The sequence below is a fragment of the Amia ocellicauda genome, chromosome 2, assembly GCF_036373705.1.
Source record: "Amia ocellicauda isolate fAmiCal2 chromosome 2, fAmiCal2.hap1, whole genome shotgun sequence".
Lineage (NCBI taxonomy): Eukaryota > Metazoa > Chordata > Actinopteri > Amiiformes > Amiidae > Amia > Amia ocellicauda.
The window spans coordinates 15,929,983-15,956,417 of NC_089851.1; the positions used below are offsets into that span (position 1 = coordinate 15,929,983).

General features: G+C 38.7%; 1 protein-coding gene across 1 annotated transcript in view; it reads right to left on the reverse strand.

The window, feature by feature from the left end:
- Window positions 1-26,435, reverse strand: part of ccdc178 (coiled-coil domain containing 178) — a 119,474-nt gene that overhangs the window by 18,983 nt on the left and 74,056 nt on the right. The window lies entirely within an intron of this gene.

Below are 26,435 nucleotides of genomic sequence, written 5' to 3' on the forward strand. Positions count from 1 at the left end.
AGTTGAAATTGCTGGCCACACATGATTTCACAGGAACCTCATGTGTAATACTTGCTTTTTCACTTTAAATTGAAAATTGACGCTTAGATTTAGACTTATTATAATGTGTGTTATCGTTACACATAATTTACCCTTGTTTGTTAATGTATTTGGTATTGGAGAGATTGTTATGCTTTGTGGGCTCACAAACCCCATATATATAAATATATACAATTCTCTCTGTATATATATAAATCTCTCTCTCTATATATATATACATATACATATATATACACACACACACACATACATATATATATATATATATATATATATATATATATATATATATATATATATATATATATATATATATACACACAGATGGGTGACAAATTAAAAGACAAAACTGAATAAATGAGTGGAGGAACATAACGAATGCAGATGCCTCCAAACAGGTGTACTGCATAATACAATTAAGCAATTAACATCCTATCATGCTCATGGCATGTATAAAAATGCTGAGCAGGCCCAGTTGACCTCGAGTTTGGATCAAGATGGCAAGAGGAAAGGATCTTTGAAAGGGGGCATTATTGGGGCACTAATGGCAGGAGCTTCAGTCACAGACGCTCAACTGGCTAGTGTTCTCGACAAGTGGGCGAGTACATGTGTGGGACACCAAGAGAACGGTACAGGCCTGACTGCTTGACCCCTACAGTGAGGGGGTCCGGAGGCTCTGTTATGCTGTGGAGGGCATTTTCCTGGCATGGTTTGGGTTCACTTGTCCCCTTAGAAGGAGGGGTCACTGCAAATCATTACAAAGTTATTCTGAGTGATCACCTTTATCCTATGGTGAAACATTTCTATTCTGATGGGAGTGGTCTCTTCCAGGATGACAATGCCCCCATCCACAGGGCACGAGGGCTCACTGAATGGTTTGATGAGTATGTAAATTATGTGAATCATATGCTATGGCCTGTTCTGGTGACTCGTGGTGGCCCAACACCTTACTGAGACATTTTATGTTGTTTTTTTATTTAATTTGTCTGTATATATGCAGTGCTTATAGCAAGTCTACACACTTTTTGTTGTGTCTGTGCCTCACGAGTTTCATGCATCTAAATGAGGATTTATTTCCACTTATCTTATACATTATACTCCACACTGTTAATGGGAATTTTTTTTATTGTGAAGTGTATATATATATATATATACACTCACCTAAAGGATTATTAGGAACACCATACTAATACTGTGTTTGACCCCCTTTCGCCTTCAGAACTGCCTTAAATCTACGTGGCATTGATTCAACAAGGTGCTGAAAGCATTCTTTAGAAATGTTGGCCCATATTGATAGGATAGCATCTTGCAGTTGATGGAGATTTGTGGGATGCACATCCAGGGCACGAAGCTCCCGTTCCACCACATCCCAAAGATGCTCTATTGGGTTGAGATCTGGTGACTGTGGGGGCCAGTTTAGTACAGTGAACTCATTGTCATGTTCAAGAAACCAATTTGAAATGATTCAACCTTTGTGACATGGTGCATTATCCTGCTGGAAGTAGCCATCATAGGATGGGTACATGGTGGTCATAAAGGGATGGACATGGTCAGAAACAATGCTCAGGTATGCCGTGGCATTTAAACGATGCCCAATTGGCACTAAGGGGCCTAAAGTGTGCCAAGAAAACATCCCCCACACCATTACACCACCACCACCAGCCTGCACAGTGGTAACAAGGCATGATGGATCCATGTTCTCATTCTGTTTACGCCAAATTCTGACTCTACCATCTGAATGTCTCAACAGAAATCGACTCATCAGACCAGGCAACATTTTTCCAGTCTTCAACTGTCCAATTTTGGTGAGCTTGTGCAAATTGTAGCCTCTTTTTCCTATTTGTAGTGGAGATGGTTGTAACGAGTGGTTATTTCAGTCAAAGTTGCTCTTCTATCAGCTTGAATCAGTCGGCCCATTCTCCTCTGACCTCTAGCATCAACAAGGCATTTTCGCCCACAGGACTGCCGCATACTGGATGTTTTTCCCTTTTCACACCATTCTTTGTAAACCCTAGAAATGGTTGTGCGTGAAAATCCCAGTAACTGAGCAGATTGTGAAATACTCAGACCGGCCCGTCTGGCACCAACAACCATGCCACGCTCAAAATTGCTTAAATCACCTTTCTTTCCCATTCAGACATTCAGTTTGGAGTTCAGGAGATTGTCTTGACCAGGACCACACCCCTAAATGCATTGAAGCAACTGCCATGTGATTGGTTGGTTAGATAATTGCATTAATGAAATTGAACAGGTGTTCCTAATAATCCTTTAGGTGAGTGTATATATACTGGATAAGCCTTCACTCTCCTGAGTAGATAGATGGTTGTGTGTTGGGATAGGTCTGTATGAACTTTGCACACTTGGCAATATTTGACAATTTTTCATTAAACTGTACAACATTTTTCAAATTCCTTGGGGAGTGATTGCTTACACCTGAGCTAATTCAGGGGGGTGGACACTTATCCAGCCAAGCTATTTCAGTTTTAATTTTAATTTTAATTCCAGGCTATAATGCAACAAAAGGGGACATTTTGACAGGAGGTGTAGATGTTCTATAGGCACTGCATATTGTGGCATAGTGCTTGGAGGGGCACTGTACCCTTTTGCATTGTGCCAGGTGGAGCCAGCTGGGTGTCAATTGGTGGCAGTTAAAATATACTTAAGGCCTCCTCTGGTTTGTAAACTTTCTTTTGTTTTTAGGTTGTATACCTCCCAGAAGGGTGAATTAGCAACTGGGACTACATGTCCCACAGGGCTCCTATTAATGGCTAGTGCTGGTATAAAGGAAGGAAGCAGGCATGCCTTTGTTTGTGGTGGGTTGGAGTTGGCTGGAGGAAGAGTAGTAGAGAGAGCAAAAGAGAAGAACTGTGAACTTGACAGGACCTGGTACTGACCTTTGCTTATGGACATTAATGCTGCATTCTGGATACTGATCTGGACTGTTGGCTGTCTGTCTGTTAGTGTCTTGTGAAGGGAGAGACCCCAAGAAGTGTAGTAGACTCAAGTAGGAGCTAGGGCTTGTTTTGGTCTTCTTTTGTTTTCATTCACCCATTTTGCAATGTAAATAAATCACCTTTGCACCATAATCCCTGTCTCCTGCATCCAGACACCGCCTATTTCAAGAGCCCAGCACCCCCATGGTGTCACAATATATAAACCAATGCAATCCACAATTGCAAGACAAAGACTGAGGGTGATGACAGTCTTCCAATGTCATTCCATTTTCTACCTGAAAACCTTTAACCAGCAGATATTATAATTTAAAAAAATACAGACAGACAGAGGAACCCAGGAGACAGAGCACAGTTTGAGTTATTTCCATCTGGCTTCACTGGGCATCTTCTCAGTAGGTATCAAGGTCATGTGAGCAGGGAACAAAGAGCTGTATTGCCATCCATAACTTATAGGTGATGCCAAGACTTCATTGTATTCAGAAGCACAGCCTGGAGAGCCAACAAGACAAAGCCAATAAGCAAGGAGTAGCATACACACCCAGCAGGTAATGACATGTTGCAACACTGAATCTCCATGGGATTACACAATATCATTGGATACCCAATGCTCAATCAACACCATGATTCCATCTGCACAACTAAATACTCTTCAGAGTCTCTTCAACATCATTCTCCAATGTTCATTCACACTGCTTCAATGGATGCATGGAGTGCTTGAGCCATGCAACAAAAAATAACAATCATAGTGAAAGAAACTGAACTGATTTTGTTACATTGCATATACTTTTTTTTAGTGCATTTTGACCAATATAAAACTTGCTTATCAATACATAAAGCTTAGAGAATGTCACTCATATATCTCTTTAGAATAGGCACAGTAACATTATTAAAACTTGAACAGAAGCCCTTTATTGTGTGTATAATCATCACTAAAAAAGTTCATTCACACTATCAAGAGAAAATATTTTTCCCACAGCAATTAAAAGCTTTCTCTAAAGATTTAAATTAAATTGGAATAAGTTCAAGATCAGTTGAAGGGGTTGTAGATAAACAAGACAAAATGAAAAGAAGTGCCCTATCCAGAAGTAAATGTGTATTTTTCCTTCCAACTTTTCCCAGAGGATTGTTTTTTTTTCCACGATGCTTCAGAAGCACAAAATGATGATCTCACAAGGCATGCTTGGACTGCGATATGAGCTGTTATATGTTGTGCTCATAACCTCTGTTCAACATTGTGAATCAATATAACATGCTACCACTATTTTTTTTCTCTACTCTGTGTCTAATGGTTTATTTTTATTTTTTTCATGAATATGTTATATTATTCTTCTATTCTGTGACGCACTCTGTGGCAACCTTGTGAACCTTGTGCTATAACAAATACAAATGATATTCACCTGATTTTAACACACCTTGTTTTCTTGACTGTCTCAATGTTATTTTAGCTAATAATCAACACTAAAACTAGGTTGAGTGACAATAAAGATGGTGCAGGCTTAAAATTGTGCACTATTGGAAGATCTTGAACAACATTTAGGAACAATCTTTTAAAACCCTACATTCTTTTTATAATATATATATATATATATACTCACCTAAAGGATTATTAGGAACACCATACTAATACTGTGTTTGACCCCCTTTCGCCTTCAGAACTGCCTTAATTCTACGTGGCATTGATTCAACAAGGTGCTGAAAGCATTCTTTAGAAATGTTGGCCCATATTGATAGGATAGCATCTTGCAGTTGATGGAGATTTGTGGGATGCACATCCAGGGCACGAAGCTCCCGTTCCACCACATCCCAAAGATGCTCTATTGGGTTGAGATCTGGTGACTGTGGGGGCCAGTTTAGTACAGTGAACTCATTGTCATGTTCAAGAAACCAATTTGAAATGATTCGACCTTTGTGACATGGTGCATTATCCTGCTGGAAGTAGCCATCAGAGGATGGGTACATGGTGGTCATAAAGGGATGGACATGGTCAGAAACAATGCTCAGGTAGGCCGTGGCATTTAAACGATGCCCAATTGGCACTAAGGGGCCTAAAGTGTGCCAAGAAAACATCCCCCACACCATTACACCACCACCACCAGCCTGCACAGTGGTAACAAGGCATGATGGATCCATGTTCTCATTCTGTTTACGCCAAATTCTGACTCTACCATCTGAATGTCTCAACAGAAATCGAGACTCATCAGACCAGGCAACATTTTTCCAGTCTTCAACTGTCCAATTTTGGTGAGCTTGTGCAAATTGTAGTCTCTTTTTCCTATTTGTAGTGGAGATGAGTGGTACCCGGTGGGGTCTTCTGCTGTTGTAGCCCATCCGCCTCAAGGTTGTACGTGTTGTGGCTTCACAAATGCTTTGCTGCATACCTCGGTTGTAACGAGTGGTTATTTCAGTCAAAGTTGCTCTTCTATCAGCTTGAATCAGTCGGCCCATTCTCCTCTGACCTCTAGCATCAACAAGGCATTTTCGCCCACAGGACTGCCGCATACTGGATGTTTTTCCCTTTTCACACCATTCTTTGTAAACCCTAGAAATGGTTGTGTGTGAAAATCCCAGTAACTGAGCAGATTGTGAAATACTCAGACCGGCCCGTCTGGCACCAACAACCATGCCACGCTCAAAATTGCTTAAATCACCTTTCTTTCCCATTCAGACATTCAGTTTGGAGTTCAGGAGATTGTCTTGACCAGGACCACACCCCTAAATGCATTGAAGCAACTGCCATGTGATTGGTTGGTTAGATAATTGCATTAATGAGAAATTGAACAGGTGTTCCTAATAATCCTTTAGGTGAGTGTGTATATATATATATATATATATATATATATAAAAAGGCAATTATACTATCAGACAGATTTTGGAGTCTAATGTATTACACAATACGGAGACTGCATACCATTTAAAACTAAAAAGAACATTATAATAAGTCTAGTAAGTAGTATTGTAGTTTACACAAAATATGAATAAACTCACTAACAAAAAAATGCTAATGTGATATGTCACAACATCCAAATCTATCTTTAAAATGACACATATATTTATACTCTAAAACAGAATTTAGAACATGCATGTTGTTATGTAACTATAGGTCAGACTGAAGGTATCTGCTTACACACACAACATGACCATTTTTTTCAAAGAAATACAAAGGGGACGTGATAAATATTTCGCACCACATATCTACCACTGATGTTATTGACAATATTTCAACATCCCACCATCACTGACTCCATATACCCAATATGCACAATAACATTTCCTGCAGCATGTCTGTGCAAGAAAACAAACTCAGTTGTATTCCATAGGTGTGCAAGTCTTGTGTTTTCAATGCATGCAGTCTCCACCTGAACTTCTGAAATGCTTACAAACTTCTGGAGTTGCACAGTGTTCAATGTTTTCACTGCATGTGAAGCTTTACTGTTTTATCTAATATAATGCAGTTGAAGCAGATTAAATAAAAAAAAAATTAAATTAACTTTACTAAAATTAAAATATTGAAGCAATTATTACTAAAAGCTAAATTACATATTTTGCTTAAATCAACAACATTATTTGATCATGTGTTTTGACTGAGTTCTCATGAATTTTAATGTAAACAGTTAAACAGAAAATATACAAATGTCTAGCTTAAAGCTTAATACAAATACATGCTGCTGGGCTGTATATATATATATATATATATATACGCAAATACAGACATTAAAATTATATTTAGTAAACATATGCTTTTTTTCTTCTTCTTTTACCTCCATTCACACCATGATCTTGATACTGCAATAACTAAAGCAAACCCATAGTAGCTGCAACCATTTGCATCTTGGTGAAGAGATGTTTTGCTTTGGTAATATAGTTAATGAGTCTAAAAATATTCAGTATAATAATTCTGTCAAAGCCCCCACAGTCTCCTCAATGAGCAGAAGCCTGCAGGATTCCAATAGGGAGCCAAGTAATGAGCTCTCAGCACTCGCTCCCACATCGTCCAGGCAAAATATACTCGGGCCTCTCTGGTTCCACATCATTAGCAACATGAAACAAAGACACATGCTTGACTTTAATAAGCGACTAAAGCTACTAGCTTATTAGGCTGTTACTGCACATAAACTTCATTTCAGTATAACAAAACATTTCCTTGCAAACAGAAGGGTGGGGGGGAGGGGTCTTCGTATGTAGGTTCAGTATCAATTAATGTGGTAAATGATTGAATGGAGCATAAACAACAACCCTGAGAGAGCCCCAGGAATGACACCTGTCCTCTTTGGAAATGTTCTCGTGATTGCAGCCTCACTGCTGGAGAAATGCATTTAAGGTGGGCTAGAGCTATCAGTGCTAAGGCACATATGATTGACTTCCAATTGATTTTCCTGCACAACAAGAGGTGAACAAATTCAGCCCCTACTGGGAATGGTTCAAACATGATTAACTTAGCCATGACCAAAGAGGTCAATGTTATTACACTCTAATTTCTAAGCACAATAATTATACTAGGAAAATCTGTGTGATTTGTTTTTCCTTGTTCATCATGTAGCAATAATGTATCAGCATGGATTAATTTAGTCTTCCCCAGTTTATAAGGTTGTTGCTGCTGTGTTTTTTTATTATTATTAAATTTTAACCCCTTGAATGTGGGCCCAACACGATCCATCAAAAACATTCAATTTTGCAAATGTTGTGTATTCCTCAAAATGATTTAACTTAATTATTGATAAATCCTTACAGGATGCAATGTTTTACATGACCTTAGTACACCCAGGATCAATTATATTACAGAAGGCATGATCAAACAAAGGACCAGATTAAATAAATAATTTGATCTGCCTGCCAATTGCACACTACAAGCTGAATACTAGTTTTTCAGAAACTTCCTCCTTCCACACATCACTAGATGCTTGACTCTTTTTCTTTTTGTCCCCCCATGCCCACTCTAGCAGGTGGATTGAACTTACAGTTTACATTAGGAGAAGGCAAAACCCTGTCCACACAAAAGATGCACTGTATAAGGGTATAGGCTCAGAGACTTGATCTTGTACAGTTCAGTAACAGCAAACAGAATTTGAAAATTTTCTATGTATATTTGGATCAGGGCTTTTATGTTTTTTGGAACATATTCTATGCTGGTATCACTTACAATTCATAAAGTACAAGAGTTGTGTAAAGGCTTAACTTAAATAGAGGTTTTATTTTCAATTTTCAATAGATTGTGCTTTAAGGCTTTAACTTTGTATCGGGGTAACCCTTTATTAATCCTGCAACCTAATATACAATACAATAGATAATTCAAAGAGTTACAGAAAGACAAAACACAGTACAAGATACAGCATTATTGCTAATGATCTGCAGGACTATGTTATGCATGCACCGCTAGCATGAACAACTTACAATTAAACTAAGGTAACTGTGATAAGAGCTTGTGGCCTATTAATCTTATTCACTGCCTGAGTTTTAAGCATTTTCAATTAGCCCTATATTCAAATAAATGATAAAATAATGAAAGGTGTACTAACCATCTAGGTTAATAGTAACATGATCACTGTCATGCACATAGCAGAGTAAACTCCACTTTTAAGAAGTTCACTAATGAAAATGACAAACAACATTTTGTGGAGAGTTAACTATTGTTTGCAGAATTAAATTAATAAAAATGTTATATATATATATTTGTTTTGGGCATGCACCATAAACTTTCACACATTGCACATGAGCATTGTTTAGTACCTGGCGTATGACATTCAAGCAAGCAAGTTGACATTAGGAACCCTAATTTCTTAAAATACATTCCAAAATAATTTCAGAATATAACAACATTGTAAATGTTTACTTTGTAGTCACTGAAGTGGTGTAAATATAAATGAACATATAAATATGAAGTTAAATTAAAAAAAACAGTCCATTTGAACACATACACATTTTACACATATATGTCTTTTCTGTATATGGGGTATATTTAAATTATAAGGCACCATTAACACCAAATTTAGAAATGTGTTGTTTGACTTACTGTCAGTGCAGAAAAAGGTGAAGAATACATTAGGAGACTCAATACATTTGCGAAGGTCACTGTTTATATAAATAAATATAGTAAAAAAAAACTGTTCTCTAAGTATTCCGAAAATGTTCCAACAGCCAGTAAATGAGATGGCTTTCGTGTTGTAATAATTCTGATACACTTGACTAATGCAGTTATTTGCAATGAGGTTGGCGCAGTGCCCAAAGCAGTGAGCAAGCAAACAGAGCGAGACTGGTGCTTTAGCACCTTCCATTACCACCACCGCATCCCCTGGCTCCTTTGTCAGGGGTGCTGTCCACCATGCAACTTATTACTGCCATCATTCACCCTGGCAAACACAACAAAAAGGCAATAACAACTCCCTACTGACCGATCCCCCTTCACCTTGTACTTAAGAAAACCTTAAGGGCTAGTTTTAATTTGAATTAGCATGCGACCTATGCCTGCTTTGTGTACAAATGGGTTTTTATAAAGCTATTTGAATTCTTTGTTTCTAATAATGAAATGGCTGAGGTTTTTTTTTATTTGCAAGGTGACAAAGGCAATATTACCGGAATGAAACAATCTGAATTTGTTTTTTTCCCCCTGCAATATAATATGTTTTATGCTTTTAGATGTGATGCTTCGGTGCCTTCAGATGAGCGTTTCACTGTCACAGTCGATGGCTAGGAACAGAATAAGCTCTATAGGTAGGATTATCCTCAAATTTAATCTTTTCCCTTCACATGAAGCTAATGGCAAATGTTTCTCGCAAACTTTAGGCTCATCGTGCTTGATGGCTGTGGGAGAAAGGTAGGATAGTGGATGGAAAAAAACAAATATTATTATAAAATGAAAACCGCTTAGGCATTTTGGTCAGAGATTCAAGTTAAGAAGTGAGATCATTGGATTATACAAATTAATCCTCACATTCTGAATAAAGTGAAGCAGAGGAATTATCAATAAAAATGCAAATTCAACAGCCTCTAAAACAGCTGCTAAGATCTAAATCCTAATCCAAATATTTCATACATGTAGGCTAAATGTAATGTCTTAGACCTCTCATTTGTAAGGACTGGCTTTTTACAAAGAAATAGGGGTGGGTGGGCACACACACCTCTGTTTATATTATTTCCTGATGTTTGCACATATAGGCAATATAAGAAAAGATAGACATATTAATAGCGTATAGATAAATTACACCTGCACATCCATATTTGTAGCACACCTTGTCCTCAGAATCACAGACTTATTAGAAAACATATTAAATGTAAAATGAGTAATAGAGTGATTGTATTTTACACGTTGTTCAGCAAGGTTTCAATTTTCCTTACTTACTTACTGTGTGTTCGATCAGACCTTTATTTGTCTGCGATAAAACTTTCATCATTAAGTTATTTTACTGATACTGTCCCCGACATTCACAAAAATGATAATGTCCGTTAAATATGTTGTCTTCCTCAAAGCTGGTTTTGCTGTTTTGCACTGAACTCATGAGCAAACTGTACTAATTAAAAATGCTAATTTTAGTTAATTTACTGATCATGAAGAAATGTGTTTCATTCCCACAAAATATCACAGATCCGCAATCCTGAGAGAAATAAAATATCAAACTACTGGGGTGGGGAGGGAGGAGGTGGGAATAGGTGGGTGTTTTTAATATGTTGCTTCTGTGATGTTACTTTGTTTGTTCCTCCATTCAAATAAATACAAAATATGTGATCACAAAAAAATTATAATGTCAAACTACAGTACAGTATCGCGGTTAAAAATTAATTTAATTTCACAAATATTACCACACACCATTTGTATGATAGGCAATGCCACAGGCTAGGAAAGGACTACAAATTGTTGGTGAAAATATGAACATGGGCTGCTAGTGTTGCCCCAGGCAAAGTCCATGGTGTATCAGAAAATGTATCAGGTGAAAGTTAGAAACATTTATAGTTAACATAAAATAAAAGGTATTAGTGAGAAAGTATTCTTTGAATATATCTTGCGAGTTAATGACAATTTCAGTTGTTGTGGTCTTAACAAATTTAACTAGTACCATCACAGGTAGTTCATTTTAGCCTTGAAAGGAAGTGGGGTCATTTTATTTTTCTTGTACTAACAAGATCAACTGTGGTGTATACATATATATATATACACTACTTAAAATGTAATTTTTTAATCTATTGTAATTAAAAGGAAGACATTTATTTAATAAAAACAAAAACAACATATGGTTCTAAGATTTGTATATTCTAGACATGTAGTATTGTGGAGTAGTAGTTACGTCTTTGGACTTTGAAGCAGAGGATTGTGGGTACAATCCCATGTGGTGGACACTGTGGTGCCCTTGAGCAACCTAGATTTATCTTTACCTAGACTGCTCCAGTAGAAACACAGCTGTATGAATGGGTAATGGTATGTAAAAACGTGACATATTGTAAGTTTATTATATTAAGAAATATAATAAAACAGAAGGTCAGATTCATTACAGGCTATGCTTCAGAGTTTTAGCATATAATGGAAAAAAAAATGTATCTGTAGAAAGTTTGACTCATTAATGTATTAAAGTACTCAAAAATGTTATACTGAATGAAAGAATAACAATAAATAAATGAGTTATAACTGTTACTGGTAGTTTTTATTTTGGGTGTATAGTCTATACTAATTTAATGATTTTCATTAATCAAAATAAATTGCTTCTGAATAGTTTATGGAAATGCCTGACTTATTTCCTGTCCCTGTGGCAGGGGTATAGTCGTCATAGAGGATGCCTCCTAAAATGCAGTGTGCTCTTCAGCATGTCAGGTGCCCTCAGTGAAGCTGCGGAGAAACTCCTCAGCGGGAAACGCACACACATGCTATCTGACACAGATATCAATAAGGAAGGTGCTAAATCTGTGGAATGCTCTTTTGTAAGGTGTATACTGAATTATGGTAACCAAACTCAATTGTATCCCAGAGCTGAAAGATATATAATTTATGGGCATGGTAAAATAATATAATTTCTAGGTTGGAACAAATCACAATATTTCAAAATGGACTAACAAAATAAACAACAGGAGGATGGAAAAAAGTTAAACTACAATAAAAAATGCACTGAATGAATTGTGGTGGTTATAAAACACGTTTTAACTGAAACTGAACTGCCATAGCAAATCAATATAAACTAAATATGATGACACTGATACTAGTTATAATTACAAAACAATACAAATCAAAATATTGGGAACCCTTAGAATGGCACTTCAAAATAGAAATAACAGAGAGCATTCGGAAAGAGACAAATCAGTGAATGAATAAAACAGGAAAGGAAGAGGAAAAAGCTCATGATATAATTTAACCCTTAAAAACTGTCATTTTGAAATTCAAATTTTCTTAGTTGACTAAATATAAAGATGCATTGGCAAATTAAGGTATCATTGCTTTCCCCTGGGGAGGTGTGTGTGTGTGTGTTTTAACTGCTAATAAAATATTGGATGCACTGTATATACTTGCAATTTAAAATCACATTTGTGCTGTTGATATCTCTAAAGAATTGTTTGTTATCTAATTAAACTAACTGCATGGTTTCATTAAATGTAGAATACTATAATGTCAATAGGGGACAGCGTTGTCTTAATTGTATAGAGACTTAAAGCAAAAGATCATATAATGCATGCATGAAAAGTATTTGCAGATGTAATATATGTGACACATCATAAAGCAAGTTTACTAAATACAAATGTCAATCTTGTTGAAAACAATCACATTATCTTTCAAGCCATTCTACCAGAGCCTCTGGAAATCCACTGTACTGAGAGAAGGGACCTGACAATGCAATCTACAGTTACGATTACAAATTAAATGCAGGTGCGTTGGGGCTTTTACTTTAACGAATACAGGAATCTGAAACAAACCACCCAGCCATTCAGCTGAAACTGACCTTTGAGTTCCTTCAAAAAACAGGTGGATGAAACTGAGATCAATTAGCCTCATTTATGTCTATAACACAAACGTTTAATTTTATTAAATTGAAGGTAAATGTACTTGTTCTGTATTTTATGCAATCTACAATGTTCCCTCCATAATGATACATTTTCAACTCACTGCTGTGAAAATACTAAAAAAAGGCTAGAAACTATTGCCACAGCAACGTTGAATGACCTCTAAAAGCTGTGAATCTTGTCAGCCAAGCACGGTGAAGGACTCCTCCATAACCACGATGCCCAGACTCTGTAGCCTTCTCACCTTACTGTACCGTAAATCACCCAGGACTGACAAGTACACAGATGAACACAAAATCTTCAGACACAGTTTACGGATCTTAGTAAATTCCTTCAACACTTTTAAAAGCTATTGCAGAAAAATCATATTCTAATATTTTAAAAGAAATGTATTTAATTGAAAAGGTAAAAACATCAATGCTAAAACAAGCTCTTGTTGTTGGTGGATGGTAGTAGCATGGCAAACATAAGAAAAATGCAAAAAGGAACTGAAAAGGCAAGGTACTTTGTAAGGGACTGCAGTCATGTACCCCACAGATACAATTTAAGTAGAGCTTTTATTGGAATATTTATTGAAACGGATGGGATACAGTATTTCAAGATGGGTTAGCTTAAGATATTAATTTATATTTACATATATATATATATATATATATATATATATATATATATACAGCAGCATAACTATTAAAGGTAATTGATGGATGGATGTGTTCATGCATTGAATTGGATGATTTATATTCATGGAACAATAACATAATTTGTAACGATCATTCTTTCCATCTTAGTTATTCCTGTCCCAACTTACTAAGTTTTAAAACTTTGAGTTAAGGAAAGCCAGCAGAAAAAGAAACATGGCTACAGTGGATCCCATAAAGAACACGGACAAATCAAGGCTTGTCACAAAGAAGGTTGAGTTGATACTTTGATGGAAGGAATGTTTCACGATGCTGCTGAACAGGGACCTGCCGGCAGATGGAGAGGAAACAATGGGTGAAGAAGAAGCTATTAATTAGACCATGGAGGGACAGATGAAAAATGCAAAGGCCCAAGGGAAGGACACTATACCAGATGATTTCTTTTTTTTTTTAACTTTTTTTTTTTTCTTACAATAGGTAAGAGAGTCTGCAGTGCAGGGGCTATTGACAGTCATATGCCCAGTTTATGGTGATATGGAAATAAACAGAGAGGATTGATATTTGTCATATTTCTGCATGTTTTGAAGGAATTATTCAGAAAGATGTACAAAGAAAGTTGTCTTTGAGCACTGCTCAAAACACTATATAAAAAGCCAGGAAGGACATCCTCAGCAAGATAAATCAACTTCAAATCTTCAAGAAGGATCTGTGTGTGTGTGGGGGGGGGATCAGATGTGTTCGTTTGATCAAGACCTGCATGCTATGATGTGTAAACTACACTCACCTAAAGGTTTATTAGGAACACCATACTAATACTGTGTTTGACCCCCTTTCGCCTTCAGAACTGCCTTAATTCTACGTGGCATTGATTCAACAAGGTGCTGAAAGCATTCTTTAGAAATGTTGGCCCATATTGATAGGATAGCATCTTGCAGTTGATGGAGATTTGTGGGATGCACATCCAGGGCACGAAGCTCCCGTTCCACCACATCCCAAAGATGCTCTATTGGGTTGAGATCTGGTGACTGTGGGGGCCAGTTTAGTACAGTGAACTCATTGTCATGTTCAAGAAACCAATTTGAAATGATTCGACCTTTGTGACATGGTGCATTATCCTGCTGGAAGTAGCCATCAGAGGATGGGTACATGGTGGTCATAAAGGGATGGACATGGTCAGAAACAATGCTCAGGTAGGCCGTGGCATTTAAACGATGCCCAATTGGCACTATAAGGGGCCTAAAGTGTGCCAAGAAAACATCCCCCACACCATTACACCACCACCACCAGCCTGCACAGTGGTAACAAGGCATGATGGATCCATGTTCTCATTCTGTTTACGCCAAATTCTGACTCTACCATCTGAATGTCTCAACAGAAATCGAGACTCATCAGACCAGGCAACATTTTTCCAGTCTTCAACTGTCCAATTTTGGTGAGCTTGTGCAAATTGTAGCCTCTTTTTCCTATTTGTAGTGGAGATGAGTGGTACCCGGTGGGGTCTTCTGCTGTTGTAGCCCATCCGCCTCAAGGTTGTACCGTGTTGTGGCTTCACAAATGCTTTGCTGCATACCTCGGTTGTAACGAGTGGTTATTTCAGTCAAAGTTGCTCTTCTATCAGCTTGAATCAGTCGGCCCATTCTCCTCTGACCTCTAGCATCAACAAGGCATTTTCGCCCACAGGACTGCCGCATACTGGATGTTTTTCCCTTTTCACACCATTCTTTGTAAACCCTAGAAATGGTTGTGCGTGAAAATCCCAGTAACTGAGCAGATTGTGAAATACTCAGACCGGCCCGTCTGGCACCAACAACCATGCCACGCTCAAACTTGCTTAAATCACCTTTCTTTCCCATTCAGACATTCAGTTTGGAGTTCAGGAGATTGTCTTGACCAGGACCACACCCCTAAATGCATTGAAGCAACTGCCATGTGATTGGTTGGTTAGATAATTGCATTAATGAGAAATTGAACAGGTGTTCCTAATAATCCTTTAGGTGAGTGTATATGTGATAGGACTGTGTGGAGACAGGAACTACAGGTCAGAAGCATATATGATACATTAATGCTGTTCATGTGTAAAACCTGCAGAGAAAAAAAGTGACAACAAAGTAAAACAGCCGGAATGTGTGCTGTTTCCAGGCTGATACAGTGCTGTACTTGACTTCATCTAATGCAAGAAATAGCATGAAGAGTGAGACTCCCTCACTTGATCAACACCTATGCAACATCTGTTCAAAAAAGTAGGTTTTTGGTTGAAAGCCCAGGTCTTAAAACCTGCATATGGAACTCAGGAAAAGCAATATTAACACTGAAAGGAAATCATCAGCTTTGCCCCAATACTTATCTGTGCAGTTCAATTGTCTTTACCTGGGGGAGTGTTTTTTTCCTTTCTTTGTAATTGTAGTCTACATGAAAGTGTAAAGACAAAGGAGTACAACATACTATTTTTAAAAACAGCTGTGGTGAATGACAGAGTGAAGATACTAATGGCTTTTCCCTTCTGATTACTATGGATAAATATATATACAATTTGGAGCATATGATACTTTTTTTTTTACAAATCATGCCTTTGGAATTCAAGCATTATAATGAATAATGTATTACTTTAAAGTGACATAATTTAGTTTCTTAATATTAATAAAAAATAACTAATAGTAATATGCACTATTAAGTATTATACAGTATTTAAAACATAGCATTTTGTTTTACTGAGCAGGAAATGCACCACAAGGTACACATATCAGATGCATATCATACAAACTGTCAGGTATTAAGACAGACCTCAAAGCTTTTTAAACTGCGTATCCGGTCAGTTTAAATTGAGAAGGTGCAGTTATATACTTATTTTTTTAACACATACATTTTGTCCAAGTACTCTTAAAAACCAACAAGGATGAAAAATAAAGGCTGCATAATAACAGTAAAACTAGTGAAAGTTTGTATTTGTTTCTACAATCAACAACCTAATCTGTGTTTTAAGATCATTTGTATGGGACATTACCATTATGCACAAACACATACAAATCTGCTTGTCAAATAAGGAGTACCACTTATAGATTCAACGTGCATTGAGAGACCTTATATGTAAAAATAAATAAATCATAAAAACATTCCTAACACTTTAAATATATCACAACAACTTACCACCAAGTTCTGAATACTTGGCAGGGAACTGTACAGAGAGTGTGCATAGGTGTGTCAGTGGGCATGTATATGTGTTTTTATATGCCTGTAGTGTGACAGCATTTTATTTCCTTCATCACTGGAGCAACAAAAACCTACAGGAAGGAGCTGAACACCTAGGAGATTTTGCTAGGGCATTTTGCATGTATAAGGTAAGATGGGTTCAACAGTGTTTGCGTTTTCAAGGTTTGGGGTTATCCACAACATCAGTATGATAAGGAAAATACCGCAAACAAAAAATAATGTAACACTTGCCATCTCTGGACTGTGAAAGCCTGCATTTTCCCATGTGACTTTCAGCGCAGCTTTAAGTAAGGCTGTTGAATGAGCTTATACATATTTCATTCAGAATTGGTGGTTCCATTAGAAAAGTAGCCATTGATCTAATGAGAATGTCCTTGAATATATTATGAAATGTAACATTCACAGTAAAATACTTGGACTGTTTTTTTGGGCACCTTCCACAAGCTTTTCCTGCCAACCTGCACGTGCCCTGCCAATTCACATGAGAGAAAACAAACACTTACAAAAAACACTAATAAACTGGTCCAATGTCATTTGTTGATTCATTTAGTACAAAAAAAGTTAATTAAACTATATTTATATACTCTGATATGTGTTCAGAGTTAGTAGAATAGATTCAGCTTGAGAGAACGGTACAGATTCCAGTTGCTGTTAGTGGGGGAATCATTCTGTCCCGTCTGCTGTTGCTTACTTTTGTCTTAAAGGCACTGAAGCTGGAGATGGTCTTTCTGTAACTACACAGATTTCAAATAAAAAGAGCAAAAGAGTAAATTCTACTGAGTCTGCTTGCTAGAACCTGCTGAGTGCACAGCAGTGTTACAGTACATTTCTCCTAATATAGTTTACATATATTAAACAGTATCTATTCAATATACAACTGCTAAATGTGTTTTGAATACATTGTCTCTGTCATGCTGAAGTATATAACATAGTATATACACTGCAACATATTTTAAATATTTAATGAATTGCAATGTATTTCTTCAAATACCAGTTCTGTACTCTATGATGTTAGGTGTACTGTAAAATAATTATTAATAAACCTGATTTCATACATATACTGCACTTTTTAATTTCCATTTTGTTTGCTGGCCCCCACACCCATTTCCGTAGGTAATCCGACCACTTATCGGCCCTGATTAGGTTGGACAATCAGATCTCTACTGTGTATACAGTGAGGGAAAAATGTATTTGATCCCCTGCTGATTTTGTACGTTTGCCCACTGACAAAGAAATGATCAGTCTATAATTTTAATGGTAGGTGTATTTTAACAGTGAGAGACAGAATAACAACAAAAAAATCCAGAAAAACGCATTTCAAAAAAGTTATAAATTGATTTGCATGTTAATGAGGGAAATAAGTATTTGACCCCTTCGACTTAGTACTTGGTGGAAAAACCCTTGTTGGCAATCACAGAGGTCACACGTTTCTTGTAGTTGGCCACCAGGTTTGCACACATCTCAGGAGGGATTTTGTCCCACTCCTCTTTGCAGATCCTCTCCAAGTCATTAAGGTTTCGAGGCTGACGTTTGGCAACTCGAACCTTCAGCCCCCTCCACAGATTTTCTATGGGATTAAGGTCTGGAGACTGGCTAGGCCACTCCAGGACCTTAATGTGCTTCTTCTTGAGCCACTCCTTTGTTGCCTTGGCTGTGTGTTTTGGGTCATTGTCATGCTGGAATACCCATCCACGACCCATTTTCAATGCCCTGGCTGAGGGAAGGAGGTTCTCACCCAAGATTTGACGGTACATGGCCCCGTCCATCGTCCCTTTGATGCGGTGCAGTTGTCCTGTCCCCTTAGCAGAAATCACCCCCAAAGCATAATGTTTCCACCTCCATGTTTGACGGTGGGGATGGTGTTCTTGGGGTCATTCCTCCTCCTCCAAACACGGCGAGTTGAGTTGATGCCAAAGAGCTTGATTTTGGTCTCATCTGACCACAACACTTTCACCCAGTTCTCCTTTGAATTATTCAGATGTTCATTGGCAAACTTCAGACGGGCCTGTACATGTGCTTTCTTGAGCAGGGGGACCTTGCGGGCGCTGCAGGATTTCAGTCCTTCACGGCGTAGTGTGTTACCAATTGTTTTCATGGTGACTATGGTCCCAGCTGCCTTGAGATCATTAACAAGATCCTCCCGTGTAGTTCTGGGCTGATTCCTCACCGTTCTCATGATCATTGAAACCTCCCTTTAAGAGAGTGCTCCTAATCTCAGCTCGTTACCTGTATAAAAGACACCTGGGAGCCAGAAATCTTGCTGATTGATAGGGGATCAAATACTTATTTCCCTCATTAACATGCAAATCAATTTTTCTGTTGTTATTCTGTCTCTCACTGTTAAAATACACCTACCATTAAAATTATAGACTGATCATTTCTTTGTCAGTGGGCAAACGTACAAAATCAGCAGGGGATCAAATACTTTTTTCCCTCACTGTATATTGAAATTTGGTATGTATACAATGAAACTCAATATAGAACATAAGAAAGTTTACAAATGAGAGGAGGCCAATCCACCCATCGTGCTTGTCTGGTGTCCATTAATAACTAAGTGATCCAAGGATCCTATCCAGTCTATTTTTAAATGTTACCAAGTTTTCAGCTTCAACCACATTGCTGGGGAGTTTGTTGCATATTTTTAGATTGAAGTGTGAAATATACATTGAAGTCTGTTATTTATAAAATTGAATCTGATATTAAGATTCACTTGGTTGTGGTGAAGAAAAACATTTGCTATAAGTACCATAAGACTACATTGTTTTAACTGCCACCTTTTACATTTTATCTGTTTGCAGATATTGTAACAGCATTGTGACATTTTACTACTTATGAAAATGACAACTGTAGATATATTTCAGTATTTTCTTGAATTAGTAAAGTTCACAAACTAGGACACCATAGGAAGGGTCTGAATACTTTTGCAAGGCACTGTAAATATACAGTAAAAATAAAAATATATTTCACAATATGCTGTCGTCTCACAGGAAAATACAAATTGCAGATCTACTTTTAGAATCACTAAATCTGACAGAGCTTACATGACCATCTGAAGTGTTTTTAAAATTAACAGAGAGGGAGCGAGAGTATATGTTTATGCTGTTATACACTGGAGAGAAACTATCATCTGAGGTCATTTCCCTGCTACATAAAGCTGACTCTAAATTTTATGCAACATTATCATAGTCCTACATGTACTGCATTAGATCAATGACCCTTTAGTCAATTTCAATATGCAATCAAATGACTACCATACTGCACTTATACCAAGAAAATACCACAATACTCTACAGCACTACCTAGATAATCAAGACAATTCCAGATTAATCAAATACAGATCCCTACTGGCTTTGTGTCATGAAGGTTTAATTGGACTGTCCACCTCAACATGTTTTTAAACTATATGTAAACTATATGTACACCCTATGTTATGTTTCCCAGGTGCTCTTTAATGGACTCATTTATGACATACATTTTTATGCTTCTCACTTCTCAGTTTTATGTTATTTATTAATATTGTATATCATTACTGATATTATTATTATTATTAGTTGCTGTTGCTACATGTAAGTTATGACTTTGCTAATTAACTTTTGTAGTTAAAGGAACTTATAGATGTGAAATTGTGGTAAATAAGTACCAGTTTACAATTTAGTGTCAGAAATCTAATTGAATACCATTGTACTGCATTCTTCTTGCTTGAAAAATGTGGGGGAGGGAAGTTATAAATATCACAATACAGTCACATACAACAGAGGTTCCCAAACTGTGGGGCGCGCCCCCCTAGGGGACGCAAGACCCTTTATAAGGGGGCGCGGAGAAAGAGCTGAACGGGTAAAAAGTCAAGACGAGACACAAGAAATCCCAGAGGGCATCTGACAACTGTTGATTGCCGCCCCGCTGAAATCGCATTGGATAAACTGATATCTTTTGCATCTACCTATCTCTGTGAAACAACTTTTTCTACACTTACACACATTAAACAAACTGTACTGTCCGACTCACTGGAAACTGGGTCTCGGTTATTGGATTCTTCCATATCCAGTCCTGGCCAATCAGAACAGAGGATTGTCAGGGAGCAGCATCTGTGAAAGCCGCTAATTGGTAGTTTCAGAGGTGATAATTACGGTAAAATAAATACATAAGAATATCTTGCAGCTCCAAAATGTCATTGAGTGGTGGGAAACAAGCTGTAGATTTGTGGTATATTAATTGCACTGCACATATTATACACTTAACAGAGTTTTAATTTACTTTGTCGCAGAAATTCTCTGAGTGGAAGCCATTGGCGCTCTTGTAGCGCTGCAGATTTGAGCAGATCTGCACAATTCCACCGATCCCATTGGTGGAGTTGCGCAGATCTGTCACTGTCAGCCAATCACAGACGAGAAATAACAAATCCCACCCTCCCGTCAATCTTCATTCCAGCTGCATAGAGAGCCAATCAACCGTACAGGCTTTAAAATAAAATCTATTTTATTATTATTATTATTTCAATGATCAAATGTTAGATTCACTTGTCGATAGTGGCCATGTTTAACGAATAGCTGAATTTTCGACTCTTCCTTCTCATCCTTAATATATATATATATATATATATATATATATATATATATCCTATCAGGGTTGGGGAGTAACGGAATACAAGTAGCAATGTATTGCACTTTAATATTTACGTAACGTACGTAACGTAAATATTACGTAGCGTTACGTAATCAGATTACATAATTTTGATACTTGTATTCCCGTTATGTTCCTCCTGTCAGACAAGTACTCTGATTACCGATACTTTTTAAAAAGAGTAAGAGATTACGGATTACTTATACTTAATTTACATTAAGTTGAAGTGTACAAGTGTAAGGGAATCTGAACGGGCCCGCGTGTAGTATTTTTGCAACATTATTTTTATTTACGGTCTCTAGCCAAAGTGGCTGATTCGGCGCCATTGTACAACAAGCCGCAGAATGGAGCTGCTATATAGTCAGCGATGTCCCAGCCAGTAACACGCAGCTCTGCACTGGGGCCACTGTGGCAACACTGTGTGTGAGCAGGGATTTAACTTGTGGAAGTACAGGTAATTGATAACTTCCAAAGAAAGAAAATAGAGCAAATATTAAAGTGCAATACAAAATGCAAAAGATGTGCCGACCACGGACAATGTCTGCTTCCAAGGACTAAACTTAAAATTATAATAATTAAAAAAAAGGTAAGATTTTATTTTTTAAATGTGTGCAACTGTAATACAATTATACTTGACATGCGAGTAGAAAATACGAATTTTAATCACAATTATAATAAATACGATTTCATAATTACATATTTTTATGAAAGCATAATAAGCAAAACGGCAGCACAGAAATAGTGTAACCAAAAACGTCATTGATAGTTTGTATTTGCAGTAATAAGCTATCCTATCTTAATATACATCCATGTACATTACAAAAATACTTCCTGTGCATCCTAACTGGTTCTGTGATTTTAACATTGAAAAACTTAATATAATACCAAAATAACAACATACAACATGTTTATAGTCTAAAACAAAACAAATCGCACAGACTGAATAAACTCCTGACCCGTGCCGTGCGGTGCACTTTACAGACTGTGCCTTCAGGGGATCCTCACAGGTCAAACCTGTGAACTTTTACAAACCAATAGATAGATTCACTTAAAAGAAGGTAAGACGTCAATAATGTGTTAATTGCATAAACAAGATGCATAACATTCCTCACTTGTTGATACTTAAATATAACGCCCTAATTGCATTGATTTCGGTGCTGGTGAATTGAACCCACGAGCTGTGACCTAAATGTTTTTGGGGGGCACCACCCAGAAAGTTTGGGAACCACTGACATACAACACATTAAACAAGTTATTTGAACCTGTAAATTGAGTTATTTAAAGGTCAAATGTCATAGTCATGTCTAATTACATAAAGAAACATACCCAGAGTTACATCTTAATATACTACATACATTATTTTGTTTATGAGTAGAACAACCCTAGAGATATAGAGAAAATAACTCGTAACAAAACAGATTCTACAGCAGGAAACTTATGATTGCAGAAAGTGTTTCCCATAAAGTGCAATAGATGGCAGCAGTAGGGTTCATACAGTAGTGACAGGTCAGCCTGTCAGGTCAGCCTTGTCATGGCACAGCTGTTGGTGGGGCGGGTTGCTTCCCATCAGCGCTGACAGCCGCCTGTCACTTTGGTGCGCAACACTTAATGAAATGCAGCTGTAGCGCCGCGGCCGGTTGCAATCAGCGCTTTCTCCACAGCTGTGCCTCACCTTATTGAACCCTGCTGTTCTGTTCTTTTGGAGAGAGTGACAGACAGACAGACAGACAGACAGAGACAGAGAGACAGCGAGACAGCAGAACACACTACAAACCAGACAGCTTTGGAGTGCCACTGAAACGTCTTAAAACTCTGCACCTGTTTACTTTCATTTGCCTTTCTTTTGTTAGATATTTTTGTTCATTTATTATTTTTGAACTCCCCCACAAGAGCTCGAAGACTCCTCTGTGAGGAGGATACTTTGTGTTCATTTTGTTATACCCATTGCTGCATTTTGTTTATAAAAATGCCTGTTTGCTGGATCTCATCCACACATATTTTTTCCAATATGACGTTTTGTTCATCTGACAGAAATTAAATAAACAACTAACTGTTTTTTGTTTGCAAGTACTGACACAACACTGGTGAACTATTTTCGTATCTGGACTAATTTCAGCAAATACGTGTTTCTTAAAGTGTGGTACATACACTAAGATACATGGTACATGGTACCATAGACATTAGTATATGGAAAATGTCCCTGTATTTTGAAATATGAATATCTCTGTCAAGAATTTCACAAAAACTATTATGTTCAAATATAATGGAACTTAAAAGCACTTTTATTTCAGAAAAAGCTATATATTAGACCTTTAACTTAATTTATATGCAGGCACAGATAGACCTCACGGGGGGCAATACCATAAATAGAAGGCCAGAGAGACAATGTTGAAAGGCTGCATGTTGATTTGTATATACAGGCTAACATTTGTCTCAGAGCAGTGTTTTAAATGTCTCATTTAAATTGAGTGCCTGCTCTCCTTGTTTTGAACTTGTGTTGTTGACTCGTTCTCCCCAGCAGGTGGACACGGACCCGCGGACGTTACAACTGAGCGCTGCCAAGTACTGGCTGTTTACTTTGTTTACGTTATTTAATTGCATTTATACTGCACCTATGCTCATAAGGGCTGCTACTGTTTGTTAGTTACTGTCTTACTTAGTGCAGTTTGAACTATATATTGATGCAGTTTCTGTAATCAGAAACAGCTGCATTGCATATACTATTGTAGAGAGAGATTGTACAGTGTTGTTGTGCGCTTAGCTTCGGCTTTTCTGCAATCAGAACAGGCAATTACGCAGAGTTTAGCATTTCAGACATTCAAAGCACTTAGTTTGGCCAACGCTGTACTAGGGCGCGACTTGTGGGATCTGGACAGAGCAGTGTAATCCAATGCAATTCAGGTGTGCTCTCTGCTAATTAGTTATAGGTCAGCTATTTAACAGCTCCCCCAGTCCTCCGCGCCAGCAGTCAGCGCCAGCAGCCTCAGTGCCCCCCTTCCGAAGGGCCACACTTACACGGGCAGGGACTCTAGCTGTGGGACTCCAGCGAGGAGAAGACTGCGAGGAGACGCCGCACAGCAACAGCAGGCAGCCATGACAATCTCTCCTTTGCCATTGCCTCCCTAATCCCTCTAACCTCATCTCCCTGCCTCTCCCCTCCTCCTCCCTTCCCTCTATGCCCCTCTCTGGAGGTCTGTGGAACTGCCACTCAGCTTCCAACAAGGCCGACTTCATCTCCGTCTTCGCCTCCCACCACTCTCTGGATTTCCTCGCTCTCACAGAGACATGGATCTCCCCTGAGAACTCAACCACCCCAGCTGCCCTATCCTTGCTGTTTGTCCTGTCCCACTCCTCCCTCTTTGCCCCCACTCCCCCTCCTCCTCCTTGGTCTCTCACTGTAGATGATTTTGCCTCCTTCTTCTCCTCCAAGATCACAGACATCCGCAAGCTCTTCAACAGTCCCGTCTCCACTCCCATCATGCCGAAGTCTCCCACCAACCAACCTTCCTTTTCTTCATTCTCACCTCTCTCCTCCTAAGTCACAAACCTACAACGTGTGCCCTGGACCCTCTCCCCACTGGCCTCCTCCAAGCGACTGCTCCTACTCCAATTCATCTCCTCCCTCCTCAACTCCTCACTGTTTCCCATCTGCATTTAAACAAACTGCTGTCATCCCACTCCTCAAGAAACCTACCCTTGACCCCACCTCTCCTCAGAACTACCGCCCTGTCTCCCTAATCCCCTTCCTCTCGAAGACCCTTGAGCGTGCTGTTCACCATCAGCTCTCTGCATTTATTTCCCATCGCTCACTCCTGGATCCTCTGCAATCCGGCTTCCGTACAGCTCACTCCACTGATACGGCTCTCCTGGCAGTCACTGACTCCCTCAGCTGTGCTCGGGCGCCTCCCTCTCCTCAGTCCTCATCCTCCTCTCCTCCTTCGCTGACCTTGGAATCTCTGGAACTGCTCTCACCGGGTTCTCCTCCTACCTCAGCGACCGGACCTATCAAGTGACATGGCAAGGTTCCTAATCCACCCTCCAACCTTTCCTTACAGGCGTACCCCAAGGCTCCGTCCTGGGCCCCCTCCTGTTCTCTCTCTACACTCGCTCCCTGGGCCCCCTCATCGCATCCTATGGTTTCTCTTACCATTTTTACACAGATGATGCCCAGATCTTCCTGTCTTTTCCCTCTTCTGACACCCTCATCCCCTCTCACATTTCTTCCTGTTTGTCTGCTATCTCCGCCTGGATGCACTCACACCACCTCAAGCTCAACCTCTCCAATCTCATCTCCTCTTTTTTCCCCCCTCTTCCTCACCTTCTGCTGACCTCTCCATCTCAATCCCCTTGGAATCTACGACACTCTCTCCCTCTTCTTCCGCTAAGAACCTAGGAGTCACCCTCGATCCTGCGCTCTCCTACAATCAGCACATCACCACGCTGACACGCACCTGCAGATTCTTCCTGAGCAACATACATCGAATCCGACCCTTGCTCACCAACTACTCAACTCTGGTCACTGGTCCTCTCCTGCCTGGACTACTGCAACTCCTTCCTGGCTGGCCTGCCTGCAACTACTACCCGCCGCTCCAGCTCATCCAGAACTCTGTGGCTCATCCGGTATTCTCTCTGCCACGATTCACACACGCTACTCCACTGCTCCACTCCCTTTACTGGCTCCCGATACGGGCACGCATTCAGTTCAGATACTGACCCTCACCTACCACTGTGTCAAACAGACTACATAGTTACCTGCAGACCCTCATCTCTACATACATTCACTCCAGACCGCTGCGATCTTCCAGTGCCAGAAGACTAACTCTGCCTCCTCTCCACTCTCCTTCCTCCAGAGCTGCTCCTTCTCATCCCTGGCCCTTAAATGGTGGACCGACCATTCACACTGAAGTCAAATCAGCAGAGTCCCTGTCCTCCTTCTGGCAATTACTCAAGACAAATCTTTTCAGACTCTACTTGTAATTTAGTCCTTTACTCTCCTGTAAGATTG